This window comes from Callospermophilus lateralis, chromosome 2 (assembly GCF_048772815.1).
Source record: "Callospermophilus lateralis isolate mCalLat2 chromosome 2, mCalLat2.hap1, whole genome shotgun sequence".
Classification (NCBI taxonomy): Eukaryota; Metazoa; Chordata; class Mammalia; order Rodentia; family Sciuridae; genus Callospermophilus; species Callospermophilus lateralis.
This window is the reverse complement of record NC_135306.1, coordinates 18,048,608-18,072,633: the sequence shown is the minus strand read 5'-3', so window position 1 is coordinate 18,072,633 and position 24,026 is coordinate 18,048,608. Positions and strand designations below refer to the sequence as shown.

Here is a 24,026-nt window from a genome sequence, read left to right as displayed (position 1 = left end):
GCAGGGAATAAATGTGGATGCAGAACTTGGTTTTAATGGTGTTGGGAAGTATGGGTAGGTTTATTCCAGGCTGTGGTCAAATCTGTACTTCATTGAAATTATTCTGATAGTCACCAGGGAGGCTGGATGACAAGGGACAGAAAAGGGGACAGGATGCTGGGTTAGGGGCCTTGCAACATCTGGGAGAACATGACAAAAACATCCCTAGGGCAGGGGAAGTGAGGTTGATGACTCAAGCACATACTTAGAGAATTTGTCAGTCTTTCTCAGATTTGGTTGTTCGTTAAACCACCTGGGGAGCTTTAAGCCACTCTGATACCCAGAACACAGATGAGAACAATTATGTTAGTATTCTGAGGACAGAGCAGGACATCAATAGTTGATCAAGCTCCATAGGTGATTCCATTGTATAGCTGGATTTCAGAACCACTGGGTTTTTGAATTATCACATCTGGATGAAAAAAAAAAATTTATAACTGGGGAGAAAGAAGGAAGACTTTAAGATGAATTTTTTCAGTACACATGACTTAGGAACTTGCTACCAGTTCAATGTTTTATCTTTAAAACCAGAGTTGCTATGACTGGTGCTTAAGTAGCCTGGAGTAAATGGCAGATGTCTTGGCTAGATGAAAAGGAAAATTATGGTGGAGATCAAATAAGACAGTGCATACAAACATAGAGAAGTGCCAGGAACATAACGAATGTTCCAAGTTTTTCCTTGTTAATTATTTAATTATGTCAGGCAATAACAAGACACAGAAAGAAGTACAGTTTCCTGCTGAAAGGATGTCAAGTTTGATTTTCAAAATGTTTCATTTACAGTGCCTCTGGTCACTTGGAAACAATATTTAGTGTTCAATAAGAAGTTCAGAGCTGTCGGTACAAAGTGGGTACTGTTCAGTGGCAATCAAATCACATAAATGACCCAGGTTATAGCAAGACAAGTTGGAGGAAGATAAGTGTGTCAATTAAATGCAGATAATTTTAAGGCTCAATTTTCTTCCATTGTAAAGCATTTGTGGCAGAATTAAAGAATATATTCATACAGATAAATACATATTTTAAAATGTGGACCATAAGAAGCATCCAGAATGCAAGAAGCAGAAGAAACAGAATTCCCATAAAAGTTTTTATCAAGAAATAAAAGAGGTCAGATTTGAGAAAATGATGGTGCAAATACCCAGAATATATCATTCAGAAGCTCAGTATTCCCATTGGTATAATGAGCCATTGAATTAAAGTGTATTTATATAAATGATAATTTATTATCCCTCTTTAAATATGTGCTTCCCAGTATTGAATACAAAGAGAGGAAAGTAGTTACATGTTTAAAAAACAGTACTTCTCTAGAGAAAACAGTGGTTTTCTAGTTTTAAGGCTAGAGATCAATTTATTTCCTGGTTTCTAATTGAAGGAATATAAGAATATAATGTGAGGTCCCATCTTCAATAAATCTAAAATGCTTTTTAAAATGACTTTTATGAGGCTGCTTCCCACAAAGTCTCTCTGTTTATACTACTCCATAAATGTATATTTACTAAAGACCAGGTGATAATAATAGTGCCTAATATGACCATAACAATGAAATCAGCCACCATTTAGGGAATATTTATTATGTACCAAACACTGTACAAAATTCCTTATTTATATTGTTCCTGTGCATTCTCAGAAGGAGTAAAAGGGCAAATTTTATCAGCCATGTTTTCTGTATGGAAAATCTGAGGTTCCAGTTCCAAAAAGCCAAACAACTGCTCAAGTTCAAACTGCCCATACAGCTGGGTGTGGTTGCACACGCCTGTCATCCCAGTGACTCAGGAGGCTGAGGCAAGGGGATCACAAGTTCAAAGCCAGTCAGCAATTCAGTGAGGTCCTAAGCAACTTAGCAAGACCTTATCTCAAAATAAAAAATAAAAATAAAAAGGGTGGGGGATGTCACTTACTGCTTAAATGCCCCTGTGTAAAATCCCTGGTAGGAGGAAAAAAAAAAAAAAAAACCATGAAACCAAACCACCAATACATGGTATGGATAGGATTTCAAATCAAGACTACTCATCTCCAGAGTCTATAAATACGCAATGTGTGTGGTTAAAACGGAAAGCAACTTATGAGTAAGGAAGAAAAGATTCCAAAAGGTGAGATGGATTTCCTTGGGTTCCATGACTTAACACTAGATGCCCCATGTTGAGTTCTTCCAGCTTTAACTTTATTATCTTGTACTCTATGTGAGCACATGAGAAGGTTCTTATGTTCTTGTTCCCTTATGGACACAGAATATTTGGGGAAGTATAGAAAACATCAGGCAGACCATTTTGGCTTAATTCCTGATGCTGGAGTTTTCAAAAAAACATGCTCCTAGTTACTTTCTCAAAGCATGAGTTGCACTTCCAACATGAGTCAGTGGCCAATGGAGAAGCCATTGAGTGGAGGGACTCTTGTGGTTCAGTAACACACAGTCAGGACATTCTCTCTCCAGGGGAACAATGTCAACCCTTTTAGTCTTGAATCACTTCTCTTCTCTCTCACATTCTCTATTCCTCTTCAGCCATAAGGAAAATCCTATCTGCATTTCAAAGAGAAGAATACTGCCAAATTCTCTGCCCTCATCAATCTCCATTCAACTGCCAGCAGAATGACCCTATAAATAAAAGTATTGAGTTAATAAATCACCATCATTTTAAAGCACTTTCTTTTACCAGGAACTGGGAGTGATCACCTTAGAGGAAGGGATATGTATAGTGAGTGCATTGTTCAGACCTGCAGAACCCATCCTCACAGCCCTGTTTATAAATTTGATACCAGTCATGCAACCGATTACCGAGCCTTGGTTTCTCCTTTATAAAACAGCAAATTAATTTTGTTATTTCCTGTAGTAATAGAGAGAATTGTTGAGGGTGTTCTGTGTTTCAGTGGAGAAAAGCCTATACACAAATACTCCTAAATTTTCTCCATCCCTCAGTTACCTCATTGGGATAAGGAACTGGATATTTTCTCTTTGAAATCTGCTTTGGATAATCTGTCCTCTGGCATAACTTTTACCATGCAATAATCCAGACACTAAAGGCTCTGACCATGCCGGAGAGACCAGGGGTTGTCCAGAGCTGCCATAAGCAGATGGACACTGATGTGTAATTTGGGAAAAAGTCCACTGAACATTTTCATATAGCTCTTTCAGTAGTAAGGTCAGCATCTGGCTTTCTTTTATCCAACTCCTTTGAGTAATTGGGTTACACAACTTTGAAAATTGGAAAGCTCCTTAAGTCCCAAAAAGGTTTAAATAAAACAGTGTGCATCCAGTAAGTAGCACGGGCTCCTGATTCTGTGTACAGGTCAAGCTTCCTGGTGCTTTCTCTTCTCCTGTAGATTTGATGTAGCATTCTAATCAACGATTGCATTTCATCATTATTAACCATCAATAATTAATTACTGACATAATGCCAAACACAAACTTTTGTGTAAGGGACTGCGTGTAACACAAAGGTGAAAAAGAGTCAACTTGTTCCCAATAATTTACCAGTCTAATGTTGAGAAAAAGAAAAATGTGTACATATTTATATTGTTAAGTAGGAAAGATACATCAACACTGGTATGGACAGGATTTTAAGACAAGTCAAATAAATGGCTAAAGTAAGTTGGTATAGATCATATGCAATTAATCATTTTTATTCAATACAGAAGCAACTTATTTAGTTTTTTAAATCATGAACTTGATGGAGCCTTGAGTGAGTTCCATCTCTACTTTGAACCTTTGCTTTTGCATCTGAAATAGAGAAGGATCATTGAGTGACATGATCAATTAAGGTCTTCTCAGGACTGATATGAGCTGATCCAGGCTCTTCTATAAATCAAGGTTTTATAAAGCAGAAATTCAGAAAGATCCTCAAAGCCTAAGGATCCTTGTGCCTGAGAGGCTAGGAGACTCGGGGAGAAAGAGCTCTGTCTACAGCGCCTTTCCTACCTCTCAAAAACTTCATTTTGTGCAGGGCATCACCCTGGAGGTGAAATACATGCACTTTCCTGGTGACAAAAAATTCTCGTCCTTCTAGGTACTATTCTGACTCTGTCTTCAGCTAAAACTAAAATCAACTTTAAAGAGAGCAAGCCATGTTCTTGGTCTGCCCAGATAAACCACAATACGGCAACACCAAAGTTTGGATCCATCTGTATGAGTTTCCCAAAAGACCCAGAGGAAGATTCACCTGGTCCACATATCTCACTGTGAGAAGGAACAATGAGATGGAAGGAGCTCACTCCGAATCCAAAATAACACTACAATTCAGCTCAGTGTCACAAGAGCACAACTCTAAGATGTGAGGGAATGCAGCCAATCTCACTGTACAGTTTCCTTAACTACAAACCCTCATACTAGAAGGCAAGTCAGGGTAAGGGAAGGAAAAGATGAGCTAGTAATAGCTAATATGTTCTGTGCCCATGTGCCAGGTGCTGGGGTAAGTTCTTTATCAATCATTTCATTTCAATGTTCCTCATTGAAAGAACATTATGATTGAATGAGATCTTTATAGTAATTCTATATATAAAGAAACTTGGGACACAACATCTGCTCAGTGAGTACGCTGGAAAAGAATCCTTGTCTTTGTCCCTGTATCACAGTTCTGTGTGACATTCCACCCACAAGGTTCATGTGTGACAAGACCATTATTATCCAGATTTCCCTTGTTGACAATTGGCTATTTCCCTGAAATGAAGTGTCTTATGCCTGGCTTCTTATATTCGCTGGTAACACTGCCTTTGTCCAGAGCATCACCATGTCCACACCTCTTACATCTGTCCCATTATCTCCACTCACTGACATGGCCCTGACCCAAGGCATGTTTGCATCTCAACTGAACAGTGAAGCTTCCCCTTACCTACACATCTTCCCATGTAGCATAAGGGATCCTTCCTGAAGCCAACCCTGGCAAAAAAAAAATTGAAATGTTCAAACTTCACTTTATTGAGAATACTCTACAGTTTCAAGTCCTCTGAAGACCCTCAATAAATATTAATTGAACAAAACACATGTGTTTTCTTAACTCTAAATAGGTCTAACCCTTGCTTCAACTTTTCAGTGACTCTGTTAGGCATGTCACAGTTAAGATAGAAACAATTCTTCCATGCTCCAGTCTTGTGTATCCCTTTGGCTTCATTCATTGATTCTCTCTCTCTCCCTCTCCCCTCTTCTTCCCTCTCCCTCTGTACCTCTCTCTCTCTTTCCACTCACAGTAAGTTTCTGCTGCCTTCATTAAGTCACATACTTTTTCTTGACTCTGTAACTTAGCACCTGCTGGTCCATTGACCTCATCTTGCCTCATCCCTAAGGTCCCACACCTCTAATAATCCCCCTCTATTCTCAGCTGTAGATAAACTTTCAGGGGGGTCACCTGTACAGTAGGTCTCCCCTGAATGCTCCTTCTCCAGGTTAGCTCTCCACTTGATATGCTTCCACTTCCTCTGCACGGACCCCTGTCATACTTAGTTCTTATATTTTACTTCATTTGCCCCACTAGATTGTCTGTGCCATTAGAGCAAGAGCTGTGCCTTATTTATCATTGTGTTCCATGTTCCCAGATCTATTATATTTGTTAAATAAATGAAGTCATAAATAAAGGAACAGATGAGAGAAATTTGGGTTGGGAACCAAGGAAATGAGACTCTCATGCCATTGTTTCCCTTGTGTGCCAAAGGTTCTTGGAAATTTGGAATATAAAAATGGCTAACAAAGAGAGAATTGTGACTAGTATTAAAGTCACTAATAGGATTAGCAGCTCTCCTTATTAGACCCTTGCTTCCTGAAAATAGAATGGCTGTACTCTCCACAGATGTTCTGTAAACATTTTGTACATATGTCTGGAAGAATCATATTTGGGTGGGTTATACCTCATCAGTAGCCTCTGGGTAAAATGTCACAACTTAGATAACTGAAAAGAAGGCTGTTTGCCCTTGAATGTACTTTGATGTTGACTGAGGCAATGAAATTCTCTAGAAAGCAAGGGGGAAAATATCTTCAAAGTGTCCTATATCAGAAAAAAATTGAAATGTTCAAATTTCACTTCATTGAGAATGCTGTACAGTTTCAAGTCCTCTGAAGACCCTCAATAAATATTAATTGAATTGAACGTGAATTGAATTAAGTGGAAAACCAATGAATGACTCTTGTTTTTTTTTTTTTTTTTCCTCAGAGGAATTTACAGAGCTCTAAGAACTGCCTATACTTTGGTATAATGGAAATTTCTAGATGTCCTCTAGGGAGACAGAGGGAGAGGGGTGAGAGTAGAGAAAATATTAGAATCAAACAAATCTCAGTTCAAATCATAGTTGTGCCATTAAATGATTGTGTGTCTTCAGGAAACTTATTCAAACCAGTCTTGATTTGCTTGTCTCTAAACTGAAGATATTGATACTTACTTTTTAGTTATTTGTTCATTATAAGAACAAAATGCATGTGTATTCTTAATTCTAAATTATGATATACCTTAAATAAATTTTTATCTGTTATCACTATGTCACATCAAGACGTTCAAACTTAACCACTTCCTGAATCATCTTATGGTTGTTCTAGAGAGTTCACTCATCTCTGTCACTATCTATCTCTATCCCTCTGTCTCTCATATGTGTTATCAAAAATTAAATATTTCCCTTTCTATGATTTATCCTTCAGAGCTAATATCAATAAATCATTCTAATTTTTTGAGAACTCCGTTTCCACCTATTGGCTTGCCCAGGTTTTTGAGAGCACCTCTCAATCAAAAAGGGAATACAAATTTACCTTTGGACTGAGAGATCCTGAGACTTTCAGAGATGAAATTAATAAAGTCCCCAGAAAACAAAGGTGACTAGATTACCTCACCTCTTAGTTTGGCATAATTTAGAAATAGACTCCAGAATCACATAGTAACAAAACCACCTAGTAGAGCTTGTAATACAGCAGATGAGAAGAGCAAGCCCCTTATAAGGGTGGTAGGTTAGTCCAAAAGAGGGAGAACTGGGAGACCAAATGAAAACAGTGATTTTTCCCACCCATTGTCCAGTATAGTAGCATGGATTACTGCCAGTAGGATCCTCACAATTTTATTAATCAGGAGAGATTGAGTCAGAGGTGGAATAATAGGGAAGGACAAACATATTTTTCTCTTTCAGTGGTCCCTTTGTGAATCTGTGAGAAACATAAAGTAGATCTCTTGATTAGAACACCACAGTTTTTCCAAGCCCTGGCCAAGATTATATAATACATGAATAGGGGAATTAGCATGAATAGGGGATATTTGATTCTTGGTTTCCCTGATTGCCAGCTTTATGATCTCCACAAATCACTTAATTTCTCAAAGCCTTATTAGTTGTGGGAATTTAATATATAATCCATTTAGAAGAGCTTTGTAAAATACTCCATGAATGTTCCAGTCCCTATTGTTTAAAGCAGTCGTTCCCATCTGCAATTAATTGTGTGCACTCACACCCTTTGGGGACATTGGCCATATTGAGAGGCATTTAATGCTGTCACAAACGAGAGGTACTTCTGCCATTCATGTCAGAGGCCAGTAGTGCTGTTCAATATCTATGATGCACAGGCATTCTCTTATCATCTTCCAACAAAGAACGATCTGGTTCCAATTTCAGCAATGTGGAAGTTGAGAAACCCTGATTTAGAGGTTGATATATTCAAAGATTAAAGGTAGCATCTGAATAACAACACTCAAAGATTTTTTTTCTTAAATGACCAATCAGTAATAGCCTGCAGTGATCAGTTTTTTAAAATTTTTCACAGCTTTATTGAGGCACAATTGACAAAATTTTATATCTTGAAGGCATTCTGCATAATATTTTGAGATATATATATATATATCTTTTATGATATGGCTACTATTATCAAGTTAATTAAATATTCATCACCTCACAAAGCTATTTATGTTTGTGTTTGTAGAGTATGAACATTTAAAATCTAATTGCATAGCAAATCTCAGGATAAATTAGCAATATTCTAATACTATATGTTAGATTTCCAGAACTTATTCATTTTGAAACTTCACACTCTTTGGCCAACATTTCTGTTTTCTCCAGCCTCCAGTCCCTGGTAACCATGACGGAACTCTTTGCATGAGTTTGCCTATTTTAGATTCAAGAACACACAACAGAGAAAGGATAGTTTCTCCAATAAATGGTGTTGGAAAAACTGGGATGCCCATTGGTGAAGGAAATTAGGCCCTTATCTCACACCAAGTAACAAATTCAAATCAAAATGTAATATGGCCAGAAGAAAACATAGGGAAAAGTATCTTAATATTGGTCCAGGCAGTGATTTTTCAGATAACATCCCCAAAGCAAAAATAAACAAGTGGCATTGCAGAAAATTAAAAACAAAGAAAACAATCAGCACAATGGAGAGACAACCTATGGAATGGGAGAAAATGCTTACAAAACATACATCTGGCTAAGGGTTCATGTGCAAAATACATAAGGAACTCGAAACACCTCAACAGTAAAAAAACCTGATTTTTAAATGGGCAGAGGAACGGAAGAAATAGTGCTCAAAGGAAGACAGATAAATAATCATCAGGTATACAGATGATCAACATCACTAATCAACAGGGAAATCAGAATCAAAATATAATGAGATATCACCTTGTACCTGTCAGAATGACTTATCAAAAAATTAGAGAAAAGTCAGTGTTGGAGAGAATGTATAGACAAAGGTATGCAAACTGGTACAGTCACTGTAGAAAACAGTATGGGGTTTCCTCAAAACCTAAAACAGAATTTCTCTGTGACTCACCATTCTCATTTCTGAATATCTAAAGGAAATGAAATCAGTGCACAGACCTATGTTCACTGCAGCCTCTTTCATAATGGTCAAGATGTGAAATCATCCTGAATGCCTGCAGTGGTGAATGGATAGAGAAAATGTGGTGTACATACAGAATGGAATGTTATTTGTACTTAGAATAAAGATCTGTCAGGTGTGACGTCATGGATGATCCTGATTACAGTTAGATATAGGGTAAATGATATTGCTGGTTATTAGATCTGATGACTTTTCAAAAGAATGTTTATTTGTGTGTGTGTGTGTGTGTGTGTGTGTGTGTTAAAAATCTCCTTTGAGTATTTCCTATTTTACCTATAAAATAACAGCTTGTAAAAGGTCATAAATAGCAAGCTATGAGTTGTGAAATAATATTTTATACTATGTAAATGACACCGTTTATGACCTCTTAGAACTACTGGATTTTTACCAAGATTCATAGAATGTTCACTCATCATCTTGGATCCCTAGAACACTTCTGCAAGGTAAGGAGAGCATTGTCTACATTGAACAGTTGAGGAGTCTCATGCCAGTATTCCACAACCTAAATAAGGTCACAAAGATATTAACTAGTTAAGAATTTCAATGTGTGTACCCTCAAATTTAATAGATATATAAAAGCTGATAAAGATATGCATTTGTTAAGATTTAGTATTCATTTTCGTTCAGCATTTCAGTTAACATCAGTAAGAATGTATTAGGCATTGACAGTAAGTTTGGGGACATCCAAATGGCAATTCCTGCCATCAAATTTGCAGAGATTAATAGAAATTTTTATCTAAGTATTGAGTGTGTAAAATGCTAACAAAAAGTTTGTTGATTTCTAAATTACAACAAGGAACAGATGTACAGAGGAATTTTCTACAGAAAAAATTTTTGCCATCCCATGAAACTTAATTAAATAGTTAATATACACAATTAATTCTTTCCAATATAACATATGCTACATGCTCAAATATGCATGTATCCAAATATATATTCTATTCCCAGTAGGATTTTTAAGTCCCTTGAAAGTATCAACTTTTTCTTATTTAATGCTTAGGATAATGCCTAGCTCATATTTGTTCTTAATTAAAAAAAAAAATATTTAGGAAAGGGTGGAAGGTAATGAGTGCATATGTTTAAAAGATGATTTAGAAAGTCAAGAAAGGATTACACTGATAGAATTACAATTATCTTTAAAATATATGGTAGATTATGGTTTTAAATTGATTTATAATGATTAATATTATCCCTCCAACACTGACTCAAGTGTGTGTTGCCATATGAAAATTAACTTATCTGCATAAAATTGATGAGAGTGGAGCAAATAAACCTGGATTTCAGCCCTGTACTTCATAGCTGAGGGTCTCTTTAAGCATCTTGGAACTTCATTCACCATGCCCTGGGCACACTGGAGTGGAGTATGGGTCGTGGATTTGCTTGTAGGACAGGTATGTCAAAAAGGCCAAATAAGAATACCTCTGTGAAAATGGAACTGCAAGATAAGTCTGTAGCATCCCAGTCTAGTCTTACCATCACTCAAACGCAGCCAGTTAATAGTGAATTCATGCATCATAAACAAAAGCAATTTTAAATAAGAATCTCCTAAAGAAGGCAAAGAAATGGAAAGATGATAGTGAGGGCATAAATAGAAAAGAGAACTTGAAAGGGGAAAAACAATCCCCATTTATTTGACTCCTTTGATTTCTTTCTAACAATCATGGCCAGTTCATTTCCTACCCATAGCTTGGATCCTGGATGCCAACTTTAAAGGACTCCTTTACTGTGAGGCACACAGCTTTGGTCCCAACATTTTGGAAGCTGAAGCAGGAGGATCACTTGGGCCCCAAGAGTTTGAGAATAACCTGGACAGCACTGTAAGGCCCCATCTCAAAAAATTGATTGATGAATTAATTAAAATAAAGATCTCCTTTTAATACAGCAGTCTCCTCTACAATCAGAAAAATAATAAATGTTATTAAATGGAGAAAAGTCTATAAATAAATTGTAAGTTTTCAATTGCTCACCATTCTGAGTTGGGTGATGAAATCTTGCATTATCTCACTCCAATATGCCTAGGATGTGAACTGTGCTTTAGTCCAGTAGATCCACTAGACTCCGGGACACCCGTGACATGCCCTATCTGCCTGTTAGCCACCAAGCAGTCACTTGGTTGTCACATTGGCTGCTGCTGTATCCCAGGACTTGTGCTAGAGGAAAACTATTGTACTTAATATTGAACACAAAGGGCAAGAGAGTGATGCTGGCAATATGTACACACCGAAGAAAAGCCCTAAGGTGGTTCTCTTAAGTGAAAAGACCAAAGTTCTTCTACAGGCAAGGCGTGGGTTTGATCTCTGATAGCACAGGTCAAAAAAAAAAAAAAAAGTACACATTCTTGTCTTAAAAAGGAAAACAATGTATGCTGAGGTCAATAAAATCAATGGCAAAACAGATCTTCCACAAATCTTTAGTAAGTGATCCCTTGAAATGAATGACACCAAGCTACTTATTGGAAATAAGGGATGGTGACACAGAATCAGGAACTAATTTGGACTAAAATATATACAAATTTCGGGACAGGCTGTCTCCCAATGGAGAAGGTGCTGCTACATTTTTGGAAGTGTTGAACTACTGTGTCTAATTCATAAATTAAAATTTATCATAGACATTTATAAGAAAAACCAGAGTATCCCCAGGGTTCAATATTCTCTGTGATTTCAGATATCTGCTGAGAGACTTGAAAAGTATCTTCTACACTAAAGGAGACAACTATAGATTATTTTCATTATAAAATATTCACAGTTTCCCTGATTTACCTTATTGATGTTATGATCTGAACATTGCTTTGGAAAACAGGAAGAGTAAAAAATTTGTCCAAACCAGTAGATTGGGGCCACACACACAAAAAAATGAATATATGTCCACTTTCAATCTCAAATCTTATTTGAGCACTCAACAAACAGAGCAGCTTTTCATATTTCTTCTACACACTATTCTCAAGCTTCACCCATCACATCTATTTCACTAACTCCTCTTAGATCAGAAAGCTTTACTAATTATTGCTTATTCACAGATAAAATTTCCCTTTCAAAAAAATCCAGCACGGGGTCATTTCTTCAGTGTTTGCCTTGAAGTCTTTAAGATAAGTTGTATTTTTTTTTTTAAAGAGAGAGTGAGAGAGGGGAGAGAGAGAGAGAGAGAATTTTTTTAATATTTATTTTTTAGTTATCGGCGGACACAACATCTTCGTTTGTACGTGGTGCTGAGAATCAAACCCGGGGCCGCACACATGCCAGGCCAGCACGCCACCACTTGAGCCACATCCCCAGCCCCGATAAGTTGTATTCTTAATCATCTTTCTTCTTTTCCTCCAATTTCAGGTACATCCCTTTCTACCTAAAGATGATTCTTCCATCAGTGCTCCAGTGAACTTCTCCAGAACTTATCCCTGTCAATCACCCCCTCCCTATTGCATATCACCAGCCTTACCCCTCTTATCCCATGTGTCCTTCTCCTTGACACCACACAGAGACCAGTTGACCCCACGTTAAAAGACTGAAGTTTCTCCCAGATAAACTGCAAACAAAACTGAATATATGTCCACTTTAAGTCACTAACGATTTGTTTTCTGCCCTTCAGCCAAATTTCTGTAAGTATTGCCTGCCCTCCCACTTTCCCATTTCTCATGTCTCATATTCCAATCCTCCCTTTGCCACCTGGCTTTCTTCCCTTCATTCATCCTTCTTCACAATGGCACATGTCGATATGTGATTTGAAACTCATAAATAGTTGTTGAATGAATAAACCTTGATTTGTTCCATATCTTCTCAGTCTTTAGCTAAGTTTATCAAATACCTCTCTCTTACTAAATTCAGTAAATATTTCTCACTCCTCATCTCAGTGGGCTTTTTCATAGTGCATGAGCCTGCTGTCCCCATGATTCCTGGTTTCCTCTTTTTCTCTGCAACAGCTCCACCGAGATATAATTCACATGCCTTAAAATTTACCTTTGTGAATTGCACAACTCAGTGGTTTGGAGTCCAGTCACAAAGTTGTGCAATGCTAACCAATATCTAATTCCAGAACATTTAGATCACATCAAAGAAAATCTATATCCTACAGCAGTCACTCCCAGTTCTCCCCTTTTGCCTAGTCTCTGGCAACCACTAATCTATTTTCTGTCTCTGTGGATTTGGCTATTCCGGAAATTTGATGGAAGTGAAGTCATCTAAAATGAGGTCTTTCATGACTAGTTTCTTTCTCTTAAAAAAAAAATATTTCCAAGATGTAGTCATGGTGTACTATGTATCAACATATCATTCCTATTTACAGCTGAATACTATTCCATAGTATTGATGTATCACATTTTGATTACCCAATTACCTCTTGATGGACAATTAGATTGTTTTCAATTTTTGGCTAACATAAGTAAAGTTGTTGTGAGGATTCCTGTACCACTTTGTGCATGGAACTACATTTTCATTGTTCTTGAGTTTGTACCTAAGAACAGAATTATTGGAGTCACATGGTCATTCTATGCTGAACATTTCAAAGAACTTAAAAACTGGTTTCCAAAGCAGGTATGCCATTTAACATTTACTCCAACAGTATATGAGTATCTCATTTTCTCCATCATTTACATCATTGTCAATTTTGTTGATTTTTGTTCCTTTAGAACTTAACCATCCTAGTGGATAGAAATGGAATCTTATTGGGATTTTCATTTGTATTTTTCTTGTAGTTGATAATATTGAGCTTTCATGGGGTCATTGATCATTTCATCTCTTTTTTTGGAGAGAAATAACCATTTAGATTTTCCCATTTTTAATTGTTATTTCTATGTACAAATGAGTTGTTACACTGTTTTTTATATATTTTTTGAATACAAGTCTCTTTTGAACAATAGATTTGTAAATATTTTCTCACAATCTGTAGGTTCTTTTTGATTTCCTGATGTTGCCATACAAAGCAAAATCTTTATAAACTTGATCACATCCAGTTTATTTATTCTATTTTCACATAAGCATTTGGTTTCATATCTAAGAAATTTTTGATAGTTTTCAGAATTTTTCCCTCTTAAACAATCCTTATGTCTTTTTTTTTTCCTCTTTTCCTTGTTGGACCATTCTGCCTGTGTTGGTGTGCTTCATGGTGTCCCACAGGTCTTTGATGCTCTCTGTTAATTTTTCTTCCCAGCTGTATCACTCTGATTCTCAAACTGCATGATCTCAATTGACCTGTATTTAAATTTGAAGACTCTAATCTATTAGCTTAAATCAGCTATTGAGCCTATCTAATGCATTTTTCACCTTAGTTAGTGTATTTTCCAGAATTTCTATGTGGCTCTTTTTAAAAGCAATTTGCGTGTTTTTGCCGATATGCTGTTTGTGAAACATTATTTATTTCTTTACTTACACGTGATTTTTCGTTTGCTCCTTGAGCATAAAATATGATTTAAAATCTCTATCTAGTGAGTCTATCATCTGGACTTCCTCAGAGATGGTGCCTATTGACTTTTCAAGAAGGTATTTGGGTAACAACTTCCTGTTTCTTAGTGTGTCATGAGATTTTTGTTTGCTTGTTTTTTTCTGAAAACTGAATATTTTCCATACCGGAGTGTGGCAAGTTGAGATAGTATCCCTCCCTCCCCAGGGATTTAGGTTGTTGTTTGCTAATGTTGTGAATGTCACTGCAGCTCATCTGTTCAATGACTTTCTTAACCCATTCTCAAGTCTGTGCTCTGTTGTTTGTGACCACTGAGATCTCTGCTCAGTTTGCCTCATGTTCAGCAAATGATTTGATAAGGATTTCCATTGAACCAATCAGTGTCTCACACTTTGCCAAGGAGCTCTGTTTGGGGAGAAGGGCACAGTCTCAATATTCTGGTAGTTTGCAACTCTGCCTGAGCACTTAGTTCCTCCTTGTTAAGATCTCACCATCAGCTAGAGTAAGACACTAGGACCTTTTCAAATTTTTCCTATATATGCTCACATCCCTGAGCATGCCGAGGGCTTTCCTGATGACCATGAACATATTGGAATTTTTAAAAGCCCCCTTGTGAAGGTCTCATTCTCCAGCTTTTATTCATTAATTTTTTGAAGATTTTTGGCCAGCTTCTTATTTACTCCAGTTGGTTCAGTTGATATCACTACCTCCTCCAGCATCTATTTAAATAATGCTCACTGATGGTTTTTGACAAACACCCTGATATATAATTTTTCCCACTGACTGAGCTGAGTCAGGTCAAAAAATGAGAAGCCCTGTGAATGGAGCTTCCATGAAGTTGTGAGGCAGAGCAAGTAGTGACAATTCCCTAGGAAAGTGGCTCTCCAAATACTTTCTGCCCCTTCAGTGGCTGCAGGGCTGTTGGTTTCCACAGCTACCATGGTTGTGAGGCTGTTTTTATGGCGACTGATGGAGAAGAACGAACAAGGAATAGTACATGCCAAAATCGCACATAGCTCTCTGTTGTTCTCAGATTCATCTATTTCTCTTCAGTAAACACACTTCAGAGGGTCTCAGGTTTTATGTCACAGTTTAGAGTTTTGGAAGAAAGTTTATTTTGACAATTTTTCCAGCTTCCTCTTTGTTTTTTTTTTTTTTTTTGAAGGAGCAGATTTTCACAAGTTCCTAACTTACCATTGCACAAGGACTCCTCTGAGTTACCTTTTCTCTTTCTTAGTTACTCTTATAAAATTGGAGGACCTTTCTTCTGAATGTCTGACTCATAGTGGTGGTGTTGGGTTCCATGTGTGTGTTTGGGGGTTCTATGTTGGATTCCTCTCCCTTCCCTCACATTTTATCATCTCCTATGTGTCCTGATCCACTGCTACGGCTCTGCACGGGCGGTTTCTCATCTGTAAAACTCTAGCCCACAGGTTACTTCAGAACTCCACACTTATCCATCTAAGTGTCTATGGATATCTCCTGATGGCCCACAGACATCTCAAATGCAATCTGCTCAAAACTAATTGCATCATGAATCTTTTCCTCCTCCCTCATACCTGCCCTGTCTGTGTCCTCGATCACAGTGGACAAGGAGACCCACAGTCACCCTGGACACCTTCCTTTCTCCATCCATTGCAGCAGCTCCAGCTTTCATCTGATAATGCCATCCTCCTGCTTCCTGACAATGCCACTTCCCCCTTTGGGGTACCTGTGACATTTAGAATGCAACAGAAGTTCTCTGTTGGGATTTACAAAGAACCTCAGCATGGGGATCTCCTGGGTCACATCCTCTTTCCCTGCTCTCACTCTGAGACACCTTGATTTTCCTTCCCATATTAATCCTATCTTGTATATGCTTCTTCAAAAGAAACCCAAGCATATTTGTTTTTGTTTTTTGTTTTTTTGTTTTTTTTTTTCTGGTACCAGGGATTGAACCCAGGGGTGCTTTACCAGCCCTTTTTGATATTTTATTTTGAGACAGGGTCTCAATAAGTTGCTCAGGGTCTCACTAAGTTGCTGAGGATGGCCTTGAAGTTGCGATCCTCCTGCCTCAGCCTCCAGAGATACTGGGATTGCATGTGCACACCACCACACCCAGCTTTACATTAGTTCTCACATATTTTGCTCATACTGCCTTGAGTCAGAGTCTCTTACTTGCAACCAATGGCTTCTAAACAACACAGTGGGCTTCACTAGCATAGCTGAAGTAATCCTTACTCTGTTGTACCCATTATTCAAATTGTCGTTCACCTGAACCAATCTACTGTAAGCTGTATGGGTCAGGCTGCTGTGAAACCTTGTGTTGCCCATACCTCCCAGATTCTTCTCTTTCTTAATATGCCTTAGACAGATATTATCACGAAACTTTTCTCTCAGCCCATCCTAGGCAAAGAGATTTTTCCAATCCATTACTTGAGTCCCTAAACAAAAGGGGGAGATTCTCCTTCTTTTTCTCCTCAAATAAAATTACCCCTCTGATCACCTCTGTCAGGAGAGGAACACATGGATATGTTCGCTAGCTTAAATTTAAAACTAGTATATGAACTGTTTTTGTTTTAACAGCAAAACTTGTTTGGGCATTTTTATCTCTTCTTTGCATAGAACATAAAGATTATATAATGCATTTGGAAATTCCAAAACAGTGGACAGTGGTTATTATCTGTGCTAAAAATGGGGGATTTACATTCTGGATCTATGCTTTGTTTAAATCCATGTTCATTAATCGTGTGGGCAGTTCAAGGTACATTTTGGCCTTTGAATGTGACAGGTTTGTGTTATAAACCGTTTCATTCCTTACTTGCTAACTCCAGATTTGAGAAAGTTGTTTTACCACTCAATTTCAGACTTTTAAAACTATTTATTACATCCAACAGCATCCCAATTTCAATATTGTTGGGAGAATCCATGTGAGTAGATACCAAAAGCCCAAGCCAGGACCTAGCAAGTGGGAGCTCCTCTCTGGATGGCAGCTTAACCTATTGTCATCAGTGGTCAGTCCCCAGTGCAACCGCTGATCCCTTAACAAATTTCAGCTTGCAATCTTTTGTTTCTCCTTGGTAATCCTTCACTTCCTCTAACTGTTCCATTTCAGTTCTGAGCAAGCAGGCTGCTCCTGTCTGGAGCTGGCCGATCCTGAAGTCTCCCTTTGGCTTTGTCAGGCAAGCTCAGGCATGCACAGACATGTCCACGAGTTCCTCGGAAGGTGGTCAGTGCCAAGGCCAGCACATTACTCCCCCTCCCTTCCCACCAGGTCCTGTGCTCCAAGCTGTTGGACATAAGTTCATGCTTTCGAAACTTCAGTATTTACACAGAGTCTGCGCCTCTGATTTACCCAGTGTCCAGCTGCTGATACTTATCTTGAAATCTCCAAGTGCAAGACTGCAATCAAAGCGTCAGGGCACAGAAATGAACAAATAAAGATGTTTGGGGATTGCCTACTTTTCTCATGCGATTTGCACATTTTTCTTGGCTTGCATAATCTGAGGTGGCTGGGACCATGGGCCCCTTCATTCCTTGGCCTAGTGATACAGCACATGGCAATTTTACAAATACAGGAGCTGGACATGGAGCAGAGGCCTCACCCCTTCTAGGAAAGCGTCCACCTCTGTGCCTCCCAGACGCTGTTGACGCATTCAGACAAGCTGGACAAAGAACGTACAGTCTACATTCCGTGGCCTTTGAAGGAAAGATGTTGCAATGTACAGGCAATTGGAGCATTTAACTAATTCATCAAAACATTCACATTTGCTAGTAATACAATGCATCTATGATGAGAAGGACTCAGGGGGAGATCTGTGGATTAAGGGTAAAATGGCTCATGTCTGCTAATTTCTACCATTCGGCTAAGCTTTGAAGCAGACTTTTCTGCATTCATGGAAGTGTTGAAGGGTTGTTAAAAATGCATGGGCCCTGGAACCAGATGGATCTGTGGCTCAACCTTGCTAGCTGTGGGATCTGGGGCCATATACCCTTTCTAAAGCCTGCTCTCATCTGGAAAGTAAAGGCAGTAAAACTAAACTCTTAGAGCTTTTATGAGGATTCTTTGAGATAATGTGTGGTGCTTAGCAGGTATTAGGCTCAGTGAGTGCTTTAAATGAACTTTTATTATTCAACTACTTTTTAAGTGACTACCATGTGCCAGAAACTTTGCTGGGCACTTAGCATTGCCTTATACCTTGGAAGTGGTATAAGTGCCTTATACCTTGCAAAGAATTGGGGGGACAGAGAGAAGCATATTTTGAAAGAGAAAAGACTTCAGTTTAGATCCAGTATTAACTTACCTTTGACTAATCCACATGACCTTAGGCAAAAGCCAACTCCCTGGACCTCACTTTCCCTAGTTGTAAAGCAAAAGTGATTATTTCTATTCCAGAGAACAAACTGGAAGATTTAGTAAAAATACTTTGTGTTATTATTACTATAGGGTGGCATTAATGTAGAGTTTCTTAGTTCCTACCACTTTTTAAGCAGGTCACAGTTACCCTATGATTTAATCTTCACAACCTAGAGAATTATTATGCAGATTTAACCAATGAAGGAATGCAGGAAAGGAGTCACTAGGTGACTTCTCCATAGCTCAAAAGCAGATACCAGTTAGTCTGCCTTAGAGTCTCAACTCTCAATCATCACACTTTATACTTTAGTGGACTATAAAATCCTGTATAAATATGGAGTTGTATTACCACCCTGGAAAATTTTACATAATGAACTAGCATTTTGCTCATCACTGTAGGATCCAACGTGATTCCAATTAAGGGAATGAAAGCAATTGTTCCACAGTGGATTTTTTTTCTAATATTTTGTTATAAAAATCAAATAGAAAAATTTATCTATTTTTTCAGTGAATCTACAAACATTTGACACTTAGATTCTATAATTAATACCTTATGAGACATATCACATATGTAGACATTGGCAGACCTCTCTCCATCTATCAATCCATCTCATTTGTGATACATTTCCTTAAGCACAGACATCCCTACATTTTACTCAACTACTCTAGTATAGTATCATTAATTAGAATTTAATGTTTTGCCATTTATTGTTTTTCAAAATGTACTTTAGAGTCCATATTTGCAAAGAAAATTTGGGAAAGTCAAAAAGTAATTAACATAAAGCCATAGGCTAATAGGCTTCTACTACTATTATTTTATTATTGTCGTTGTTACCACTGCTGTTGTTGATTTTCACACCTTCTTTTGCATTCTAACAGGCCAGTCTGCCCATCAGCTGCTTTCCTCTCAGCTCAGACCTTCCATTTCATCCCAGACTTAATGACTCCTGCTCAGTTTTTCCCACTCCCACCCTCACCCTCTTGTGCCCAAATCCAACCACAGTTTGCACTCTGCCAGACCTCCATATATCCAGTGGAATTCCAAGGCTGCCACAGAATTCCGCATGGTATCCAAATATCTGTCTGACCAAGCCAATTATTACAATAGCACCTTATATTTAGTTGGTGCTGGTTCATTATTTCATTCAGTAAGTATTTCTCAAGAGCTTATTTAACCAGGTGACCAGGAGAGGGAAGGACAGACAGTGGGATAGGGGGAACTGAGTAACAAAAGCATGAAATCCACCAACACACATTGATTGCATAACTTCTGTGTACACAGCATTGTGATCAAGGAGTTTAGAGTCAAGTTAGGGGAAGAAAAAAACAAATTCCCAAGAAAGAATCTGAGACCAGCTGCATGGGGAGAAGTAAACAAATGCTCTGGGCGATCCTGTTATATGCATGTCTGTCAGAGCTGTGTCAAATAAGGATGCCTGTACAATTCAACTGAACTTCTAGAAAGAAATGAGGTTGTAAGTGAACAATAAATAGATCCAAGGCCATGCTCCCATGGAGGGAATAAAACAGGCTATTTCTAAAGGAAAGATAGAACCGTGATGGTCACTCTGCAAGTGTCCTGGAATGCATGGAGGGATTGAAGGGACCCAGGAACTCTAGAATTGGAAAGGACTGCCCCAAGAATAGATGCAATAGAATGAGAAAGATGGTTATATTTCAGAGATGGGATCTCCAAAATAGTTACAGCTGAAATTGTCCATCAACATGCTGTATGTCCTCTGAAGGAAGAGATGAGTGGTAACAGTGTATTTAGTTAATGAAGAAATAGCAAGCAGGAAGCTCAAGGGAAGGGCCCTCAGTGTAATGACTAAAAGAAGAACTAACTGGAAGAACTCTGAATTGCAAAGCCTGAAAAAACTATGGGTAGCTTATTGAAAGCAGTGTGGAATTAACGTAAGTCGAGGTCCTAATGTTGCTGCATCCTTGCTGCTTTTGGGTTTCAGAAAAACAAAACTAGAATAAAATTTATTCTCAAGGAACATAGTATGGGTTAAACAAGAAGCTACATGAAACAAGTCTAGCATAGTCCCTGATTCAGAGAAACGTGCTTAAAATTTTAATGTATCCCGTATACTTGGGTCCTTATAGCCTATATAGATTGTATAATTGTAAGAATTTCCCCTGACCCTCATGAATCTTTTTCATGGCCAGAACTAACAGATCTAGCCATGTCCAACATTGCCCTTGAGCACCCATGAGAACTTTGAGTGAATAATATAAAAAGAATTTTAAAAAGGCATCTTTGGGAGCAAATTAATTTTTAAAGTGTCTCCCTCTGAGCAAATTAAATAACAAGTATAATAAAGGCACCATTTTTACCAAACTCAGGCACACAGCTTGATGATCATAAGATAAATTTTAATTCCAATTCTTCCTCTCAGTCATGACAGTGCTGTTCATCTTTCCAGACAAAATCACTGAGAGAAGAGGAAATTAGACTGACTACTTCAATACACCAGAAAGGGAGGCAGTAGTTCCCATCAAAGAAGCCATTTGAAGACTGAGAAACCATCTCTTTGGGTGGTTGTGGAATTGAACAGAGGCATTAGATAGCTTCCAGTATCCATTCCACCTCTCATACATAGGGGTTAAGGCTCTTCATTGTATAGCAATCTCAATTTCCCCACGTCAAATTGTCCTTTGTGCCAGTTGCGTTGGCACATGCCTGTAATCCAGGCAGCTCTGGAGGCTAAGGCAGAAGAATCAAAAGTTTAAAACCACCCTCAGCAAAAGCAAGGTGCTAATAACTCAGTGAGACCCTATCTCTAAATACAAAATAGGGCTGGGGGTGTGGCTCAGTGGTGAAGTGTCCTTGAGTTTAATACCCAGTATGCAAACAAATAAACAAAAAACTGTCCTTTGTACCTTTGTAAATAAATAGGGACACCTTAAAGATTAGAACCCATATTTTCCATTGCACAATAAATGATTCCAACTCCCAGCTTCAATCTTAACAGGTTGAAGACTGCAGGTATATACACATGTTCACATGAGCCCTATTCACCCAGGTGATTCTAGTACCCACCTCCTTCTTCCTTCTCCCCCTATTTCTTCCTCTTTCTCATTATATCATGATGAATCCACTGGAGAGGAACTCTCAGCACTTCCAAGAATATTACTTGGTCAGAATGTTCCCAGAACTGGTACCTCCAGATATTTTACATTCTTCATCATCTTCAAAATGTCAAAATTTATCTGTGTTCTTCGCCAGAGTGAATAAGGGCTTATTTGCATCCATTCTGTGCCATGTTTCATTTCCTGGATGCTAAGCATGCCTTCTTTGTATGTCTGGGCCCCACAGACACCCTTGTATAAATAACCCCTGCCACCTCAGTCTCTGGACCGTGCCAGACAGGTCATAGGCACCCAGTTGTTCTCACCATCCCCCTTCCCACCTTCTTTCCAGCCTCCCCCATTCCAGCCCCTCCAACCAGTGCAAAACTACACATATAAATAAACACGCACCTGGCCAGTCCTCCAAACATGTATGAATCCCAGTATTAGCCACAGTTCGGGCTCATATTGCTGCATACTGAATCTAGAAGACGTATTTCAGGAGGTCTCACAGGATGTCCAATGAAACTGGGTTTTTGAGACACATTTTAAATGGAAAGTCAGTGAACCCTGCTGTGCAGAAGTGCAGTCAAACAAGAGCAGGTTTATTTCTTAAGCAGAACTTTGACTTTTTTTTTTATTTTACATAATAGAAGTCTTATTTTATATAGTCTAAAAAATTCAGATAAAAAAAAGGAGGAGGAGGAGGAAAATAAGAAGAGAAAGAGGAGGAGTATGAGAGGCAGGAGAAGAAGAAAATGGATGACTACCCAGATAAGATACCTGACAATTTGGTGGTTGTATCATTCCAGGATTTTTTCATGATATGCTCACCCAGTTCCTAATTTTTAGCAGTGCAGATTATTCCTCACATTTTGCTATTTTAAACCACAAACATTCTTGTAAACATATCATTGAGAAGATCCATGATTATTGCTTTTGAAAAGCAACCAAGAAGTTAACTCAGCACCCCATATCATCACGGCCAATCATTTGGCAATCCAGGCTACCTTCACTTAAAAACAGCGTTTCCAGATCTCGATGCAGGTCCCCATTTCCACCTCCATGATTCTACTCTAGCTGGGCTCATTCCTCCGCCCTGTTGAACACGTTCTCAGCCCGAGACCCTACTGGTCTCTCACCCTTTCTGTATCTCCCAAGTTAATCTCTCTTCAATCCATCACCCTAGACCCTGCTCCCCGGGACATCACCCACTTTCCCCCATAACTTCACAATTAGTTTCCTTGCTTCTACATTTGCGACTTTTTTTCCTTCCTTAACGGAATGAGAAAAAAAAAATTAATACATGAGCATTTTAATTATGCCAGTGCAATGAAGTACAATGAAGTACATATTAAGAATACTTTAGTGCACACCTTATATAAGAACTTCAGTTCTTCCTTACTGTAACAAAGTGGTACCTGAAACTAAGGTAAATGAGAAAACATTTTTAAAAGGAAAGTCGGATCATGCCAATCGCCTACTCCTAGACCCCATCACTGTTGTTAGCCTTGAACATCTTGTAAGATATCATCCATACCTAGGTCTCTGGCTTCCTCTTCCCAGGCCCTGGGCACACTCCGCCCTAGCCATGCTGGCCACCTCACTGTGCACTGAATGAGACAATTTTCTCCAGCTCATGATGTTTGCAGGGGCTTTTCCTCCTCCAGGACACTCCCCATCCAAATCTCCATGGGACCCCTTCTTGACTTCATTCTAAAATGATTCTCCACCCATCACTCTCCCCCTCACTTATCGGTAAGCAGACCACTTTGCTTTTCATCATGTTAGGAATGTAGGGTTTACTCTCTCTTTGCAAGAGAATTGGAGAAGCTCCATGAATTCTTCATTACTGCATCTCAAACTGCTAAATAAAATAAAATAAAATAAAATAACTGTACACAGAAGAGTAAAAAATAATGACTGAGTTCTGTTTGGAAATGCAGTGAAAAGTCTGTGTGCTGTATAAGTAGGAGTGGACATGCAGAAAGACGTTCACCCCCCAAAGCAGCAGCCAGTGATATATATCTGTGGAGAATGTCACACCAAAAAAAAAAAAAAAAAAATGAAATAAAATCCAGGGATCCAATCAAATGCAGAGAATTGTGCATATTGAATAATGTACAAAAAAAGAACCAAAAGATTGGTGGGTTTTGATGCTCAATAAAACATGGAAATTCAGAAGAGGGTCTTCCTTTGCACTTGGATTTGACCCTTTAAGATTTCTCATTATTGTATAGCTTTTCATTTAGCGCACTTATCTTATGAACACAACTATATACATATGATTTTATTTTATTTTATTTTCCAAACCAAGTTGTGTTTAGGCATCAATAATTAGTGTAAAGACTCTTTAGTTTAATTAAATGACTTATTTTTAAAAAATAATGATTA

At 38.2% G+C, this 24,026-nt stretch overlaps 1 pseudogene; it reads left to right on the top strand.

Moving 5' to 3' along the window:
- Positions 1-23,799, top strand: part of LOC143385437 (DNA-directed RNA polymerases I, II, and III subunit RPABC4 pseudogene) — a 163,372-nt pseudogene extending 139,573 nt beyond the window's left edge.
- The last annotated feature ends 227 nt before the right edge of the window (positions 23,800-24,026 follow it).